The sequence below is a fragment of the Paramisgurnus dabryanus genome, chromosome 24 (assembly GCF_030506205.2).
Source record: "Paramisgurnus dabryanus chromosome 24, PD_genome_1.1, whole genome shotgun sequence".
Classification (NCBI taxonomy): domain Eukaryota; kingdom Metazoa; phylum Chordata; class Actinopteri; order Cypriniformes; family Cobitidae; genus Paramisgurnus; species Paramisgurnus dabryanus.
The window spans coordinates 1,781,800-1,789,635 of record NC_133360.1 but is presented as its reverse complement, the minus strand read 5'-3'; the positions used below and the strand labels follow the sequence as shown (position 1 = coordinate 1,789,635).

The following is a 7,836-nucleotide window of genomic DNA, read 5'->3' as shown; positions in this document are numbered from 1 at the left end:
TGCATATTTTTTATAAAATTCTGTCTTTGTGTGTGAGAACAACGCATGTCTGTGAGAAATGCATTCCGGGGGAAGCAAATCTGGGCGACACACCCCCTCCCGTTATTTCAGACCCCCTCCAAAACACTGAAACCATGGTGAAGCGGCTCTCCACGACTCTACGCAAACTGGCGCTTTTGACAGTACAGGGATAAGGCCAAAAAATTCATTCTTGATTGGCCACAGAAAAATTATTCCACAGATGTGATACACATAATACCAAATACAGACTATACAGTTACAGTAATATTATCGTAATGATCAGGTCATTGCAAAGCTAAGCTACATGATGACGACTGAGGTTGTTTCAAAGCAACACGTTATTTGAAATCTAACTTTAGCAGGGTTGCCAACCCTAGACAATTGGCGAGAGACAAACGCTCTTAGGCTGTATCTGTCCAAATAAACCTCATGCCAAAAAGCAAGCCAGCGTAAAAGCAGACATAAATCTACTCATTTATGGAGTTAAAATGTTATGATTAAACTTCACATGTTCTTAACTGGACATGTTAGAGGCAACTATAAATAGTGTGCGCACAACTATCATTGCGGTAATATGCGGGCCATTAAATAGTGTGCTTATAATCATCATTGCGGTAACATGCGGGGCGGGCAACTAAATAAGTTATTATTTATAGATGAGAAATCTGGGGATCTGTTTGAAAGATGTTATTTGCAAAAAAAACTTGAAATTGTGTTACTATGGCAATGTTTCATAAATATAAAGTAGCCTACTGTGCAAAAGTCTTAGGGCACTACCTAGTTGTTTTAGCTAAGTTTATATGTTCATCTCTTTATCAAGATACGAAGAAAATAGAGGAAATATGTACACAAGATGTAAAAAAACCCCCACAATTTTCTGAATAAAATGTCGTCTTTAGGAAAAGTCAGTATTTTGTTTTGTCCTCTCTTGGCACTAAACACATCTTGAACTGTTTTGAGGAGACTGAAGTCATTGAATTAGAATTTAAAATAATCCTTGATATCATATCCAGTTGCTGCCCACATACACAAGTGGCAGTGGCTTAAGACTTTGGCATACAGTAGCAATGTACAAAGCCACTTCAATGCATTACTACTGTGAGGTTCAACATGTTTACTGGAAATAAAGACCAAAATACATTCACATCCAGTTAATAAAAAGCAAGACAATTATCTTGTCAGTGTGTATTCAGAAACATGATATGAATCAACACAATGATAGGTTTATAAGATTGTTGACATCTGTCGAGCAAACACATATCAAACAAAAGACATCCATAAAAAACAACATGTTGTTCTGAGGGGATTCATGGATGTCTTTTGTTTGATATGTGCATGTCAGAATCTAGAGCTGACATGAAGAAAGACGTCTGTAAATGCGTGTCATTTTACAGAAATGTCTAAAGTTCATTGGTATAACTCCCTGGGGAACACACATGATAATGAGAAATATATACCTTGAATGCAGTATTGTAACCCACACTGACCCAGGATCGCAAAATGGACCACGGATGCCAAAGACATGAGTTACTCTGGAAAACAGCACGAGAGATCAGTGCATGGTGGGGTATCCTTACACGTGAAGATATATAACTACTTCTTTTGAAAATAATTATTATGTGTATATACTGACCTTCATCACAAAGAGATCTTTAATTTCTGAACATGAACATCCAAGTCAGGGTATATAATACTAATATTTATCAAATAACTTTAATATTTGGTATTTTAAATATTAAAGCTGTACCTTTGGCCCCAAATGAGTTGCTTTTGTAAATATGTTAACATTTTGTCCAACTTGTGTATATGTGCATGTACATATATATTTTAAATAAAATAGGAACAATATACATTATACAATTTATTATTTGAAGTAAACATAACATACAAAAGTATAAAAGAGTATAGAGCACATCAAAACACATTTAATTTTATAAAACATTTTTATTGTTTTGTTAGAGACAGCTTACAGTTGCAGTAAGATTCTGATGTATAATTTAATATTGTGTAGCTGTACATTAATAATGTTGTATTATATATTATGATTCTGCTGTTTTCTGACACAAAGATAAGTGATGGAAAATTTCAGTATGGTGTCTGTTTACATCAGAAACATTTGAAGTACATGTCAAACATATGCTTTGCTTTCATGTGCCTAATGCTTATATTATTTATTATTAAAACAGAGCAGCTCTTGACAATTATTTAGCCGACTTACAAATGGAACAATCAAGTCATCATATAGTCAATGTGGATGAGACCACCTAAGCTAGGGCCACACCAAAACATTTTTTTAAATCTTATAAGATTTTCAAAACATGAGAGACCACAAACATGATGAAAAAAATTTTAAATTTAACATGTTTGTTCCTATAGTGTATGGAGTGCCGGCGCCGCTATGTGGTCACACCGTGCATCATCAGATTAACTTCACAAACAATGCAAGTCTGAGATCTTGCAATGTTACTCGCAGCCAAACGTGACTTCACATTAAACAAAGATGGCAAACAACGGGCGTAAAGAAATGGCATTAACCTCCTAAGACCCGAGCTTTGGTTTGGCTTGCATTTCAGATTTCTTTCAGCTATTTGGGGTTAGATAAATATACCAATAAATATAATAACCAAATATTTTTCTTTGAATATGAAGCAGTGTAAGCGTCCGCGTTTGTGTACAACAGGTTCCAGTTATACAGAATTAAGTATTAAGGTGCAAACAAAAAATAATGCGTATTTATAATTTGTATGTGGACACACATTGGGTCTCATTTATAAAACTGTGAGGATCCTTACTAAAAGTTTACGTGCGCCAAAACCAAAAAATGGCGTATGTCAAAAAATGTTAAGACTTATAAAACAATGCAATGTTCCCTTATAAATCACAGATCACCTGCAAGTGGCATACATGAATCATCCTCAGATCCCACCCTGCAAGCCCATTCTCCCATCAAGTTTGCTTTTTATAGATCACAACTTTGCGTGGGAACTGGCGTACGCACAAAACAGGGCTGGAAACGTGCATACACCAGTTCCCATGCAAAGGTTGTGACCTATAAAAAACAAACTGGAGAATAGACTTTCAGAGGATGATTCATGTACGCACACTTGTGCACGCTTTATAAATGAGACCCCACTGGAGGTTAATACAATGAGCTGCTTTTTTAACATCTCTGATGTCCATCTCATTTTGGACTGTAGTTGTTATGGTTTCATCTTTCATCAGCTCGCTTTCTGATCTGGGTATTGTTTCGTTTCACGTGACAATCTACAGTGTGTGTGTTTGTTTGTCCTCTGGGTTTCTGATCGTAAATATTCTACATGTTAAATATTCGCGATCAGAGTGGCACCTGGCATACTTCCTAGCAGATTCAGACAATCTTAACACACCACGCACCACAGGAAAATCTGATAAGATCATCTGTGCAACCACGAAGACGATGGGGACTTTGTCGTAAGGGCTAATTCAAATTCAACCCGATTATCTTCTGGTGTGTACCCGGCTTAAGATGAATACATGTTTTTATGCAAGTGTAAGTCTCATATGAAATATCACAATTACATTTATTGAAACAGAAAATGGTGAAAATAAAATTTAAAGACATGTTTTTCATCCCTGTTTGACAACATGCTGCACAACATGCGAGCTGGTCAGAAAGCTTTACGTCTGACCTCAGTGTACATTTCTGACATACGCATGCTCATATCAGACCGCATTAATATAAACAATTTTTTATCTCATCCCTGTATCACACTGGGAAACAGTCAACATGTTTTTTGTTTTAACTGTAGCTCTATAGACCCTTTTACTGTTTGTACACAATGATGACGTGCCAACGTATGCGTGCGCATTTAGACAACAAAAAGAAAGACAGAGAAAGTTTTTTTTTTATAAAAAGTTGACTTATCAACTTTTTCAACACAGCTACTAGATCCGTGTACTATAGTGGAGTGGATAGAAGACGATAGCAGATGGCCAAATATAAAGTTGCCAGACACATATATACGTATATTAGTAAATCATATTAGTGCAACCAAACTCAACAACCAGACATTTTGATGCTGGGAAACCGTTTAATAAACTTTCTGAGTTGCTACCACGTTAGAACCGATGGGGAATAACACCACTTCTGTTGCCTAAATGCAAGCGCAGGCTATTTGATCACATGGGCTGTAAAAGGGTCTATATACTGCCCATGTCCAGCCCTATTATCATGTCATCTAATATCTGATCTCATGAGAGTTTAATACGCCTTATAAGTCTGCTCTAAAAGTTTGGTGTTGAGTTTCTCTCACCTGAGAGTTCAGAGGTCCTTTTATTAGCATCTGAATATTCAAACTCCAGATCAGGAGCTTCTGATAAACCCTAAAAAACACACAAATAAATGACATCACGTTAATAAACACAACTGATGTAAATAACATGGCAATCATCACAATCAGCAAATATTAAGAAACAAGATTTAAACTTATACCTGATAGTAATATAATCTAATACTAGTGGTATCATCATACAGCACATATTTTGGGCGTATGTTATTAGTAAATATACCCTTACGAAAATTAACCAGTAAAAGTGTAGTAACCATAGTTTTTTGGGGTATTGATTACTATCAGCAGAACTATAGTTTTACTACACTAACCATGGTTTAATTGTGGTTTTTGAAAAATGTCATTATTTTGTGGTTACCATTAGGTATGTTGCTAACTCCGCTGTCGTGGCTGACTTTTGATTCCGCTCCCCGAAACTCAACATTTCCTCAGGTGGTGTGTGGTGTTGTGGAAAATAATGCATCTGTTGTTTTGTTGATGGCGAAATTTCTGAGTTTTTATTGTTAACACCACCGGAAGAACCATAGGTACCTTCTCGTTTTCAGTCATCATCTTTCCTGTTTAACTACTGGCCGTGTGAGCTCGCCAAAGTCTGTTGTTTGTAAAATCGTCATTGTTTTTGCTGAAGTTGAGTAAAGACATTCTTGAAATATGTAATAGACATTTAGTTTCATTGCTAAACTACAAGTGAACGAAATTTTAGTAAATTTGAACGACGACCACGGGAGTTTTACCACCCCCAAAATCTGTTTGAATGGACAAAGAATGTGAAGCAGCCATATAGCCATGTAGTAGATGTCTGTATATATTAAAGTGTGTGCAAAATGTAATGTAAAACAATAAAATAGTTATAATTTGAATATTTTTGTTTTTAATCCAATACTTTTAAAGGAGTTACGAAACCCTTTGGTTAAAACAAATGAGATCTTGGAGCCAATCTTGGGGTTATTAGCGATATTCTGAATAAAGATTGGTATTTGGTGTAATAATGGTTTGTTTTTCAGAAGTAGAATATGTATAGGATATGGCAAACAGGTTCTCCTAAAAGATCCAGGTCAATATCTCAAAAATTAAAAATGTTTTAGCAAACTTTAACTTTATAATTTTCATGATTCGGTCACACATTTTCTTGAATTTTAATGGGAAACATGGGACAAAATAAAGTGATGATTTTCGAGTTTCAAATGGCCAGTATTTTGTTATTCTTGAACCATAAACATGATCTTGGTGTCATTTAAAAGCTTTTTTCAAGCTCTTTCTATCTGAACAACTAGTTTTAGCATTTAACCATTTTGAAAATTTTAGCAACATACCTACCATGGTTTTACTACAGTAACCATGTTCTTTTTTACTGTAGAAAAAACATTGTTAATTTTCGTAAGGGTAGTGCAATTCATAATTTTATATGAATCTTTTTGATTATTATATATCTTTCTGTACATCTGTCACTGTACATGTTTAACATCAGCTTTATATTCAGTCAGTAACACTGATGGCTTAATAAGCAAATAACGTAAATATCACTCAAATGAAAAATTGTTGTCTAAGTTACTGTTTTTATAAAACGCTAAGATCATTATATTGCTGATGGCTAACAGCCGCAGAAACGCTTTAAAACGATAAACACGCGACATTAACTGATATAAACACATAGGTTTGAGTCTCACCTCTGAATATTTCCTCATGTTTCTAGTAAATTCTCTTCTAGTTTTATTTAGCAGCATTTGGTTCGGTTTCTGCTGCTTGTTATTAGCACTACCGACACCGTCCATCTTCTTAAGTCTCGCGGGCTCACAGACTCACTTCTCGCGATACTCGGACAGCGCGATATCACCACACTGCAGGCACGCGCATCTGTACGCTATTGTACTGAACAAGGCTAAATTCATAGATTTTATAAGTTTGATTTTTATCTTGTGTACACTATACATATATCAACATATTATTTTTGAAACACTTATGTTTAATTTTAAATTACTTAAAATTTTACATTATTTGTTGCGATAAACAAATAATCAACAGTTGGTGTAAGGAAAAAGCTATGTTAAAATTCAGTCAATATTAATGATAAAGTAGATATTTTAGATAAAGTGTTTAACCTTACAAAGGTTACATTTTGTAAGTACGTGATCATATCAATCACATTAACGATGAATATATTCAATTACAAGTTAACCCGAAAGCGTACGCCACGTTACTGATAAAAATATATATTTAGAAATTGACTTCAAGGGCAAAGAAATAAAACGCATTAATAAGGAAATGTTCTTCATCCAATCAAGTTTAAAGCTTCTATTTGTGGATTTGGGCTTCATGTAGAAAGATCAAAGTTCATAAAAAACACGCCTTTCCATTTTTGGCATGTGTGGAAGATGCTTGAAGTGACACTGGAGATCTCTGTCACAGCTGCACGTCTCCACATCAAAAACACGCGCATTAAAACACACACCCATATATAAAACACACACACATAAGCACTCGACCGATTATAACATCACGTGATGAACCCTTTCTTTCAGCTATTATCACGTTACATATGCATATACATACATGCATTTGGTTAAAGTAACAACTGTTGAATGATATATTGTTGAAACGTCTCAGAACATTTCCTGGAAGATCCGCATTCAAGATTTTATCATCAGGAAACTATGTGACCGATTAAGAATCTGACACCATAGACATCCAAAAGAGAGAGAGCTGGAACAACAAGAAAGAGCTGAATATAAAACAGAGATGCCTATTAATACTTATATATTTATTGTGTAGAAATGAATAAAGATGCATTCACGTGCTCATTTCTGAATTATTTATTTGCTGTCATTTTACAGTGAACAATGCATAAATGTCTAAATATATCAGCCGTTTGTGTCCTCTTGTGTTTTATAACAGAGCAGGGCTGGAAATGGCAGAAATTCACTTGGGGGACTCAAGTAGTTGGGAGGGGGGTAATTTTAGATGTCTTCTTAGGTGGGTTTAAAATAACTAATAACATTGCCATTTTTATATTCATTGCTCTTATGTATGTTTTCTTGAGGATTTCAGTCAAAAACTTTTAACAATACGTTTGTTGTTAGCTTAAAGAAAACTTGTAAAGTGTTAAAATTTGTATATTTAGTTAATATTTTAAATAAGGGGTAAAATTTGAAATGAAACTGATACATCAGTCATACGGCACCACTGTGACTGTGAAGTGTCATGCGATGATGCTTGATGATGTATTATAAAATAATAGCTGCAATAAAAAAATCATCATGGGGAGTTGTTTTTAAATGCTGTTAGGATCTTTTTCAATTGCACCATTTAAACAATTCTAACCAGTTTAAGGTGAAACTCTGATCCGAAAATCTGAACTTCATCCCCCCGCGCTCCCCCCATTTTCAGCCCAGAGTATGAGAGAGTTCATGTTAGACATTGACCAGAAAAATAAAAACAACCGTTTAATTTAAGATGAAATAATGTTTCAAATAATCTTTATAATGTGTGC

The 7,836-nt window shown here is 34.8% G+C and overlaps 1 long non-coding RNA gene across 1 annotated transcript; it reads right to left on the bottom strand.

The window, feature by feature from the left end:
* Positions 1–399: 399 nt before the first annotated feature.
* Positions 400–6,138, bottom strand: LOC135721306 (uncharacterized). The gene is made up of 3 exons (XR_012335955.1): positions 6,017–6,138; positions 4,314–4,383; positions 400–1,553 (listed from the first exon to the last, which is right to left on the bottom strand). It is a non-coding gene; the product is annotated as an uncharacterized lncRNA (long non-coding RNA).
* Positions 6,139–7,836: the final 1,698 nt, after the last annotated feature.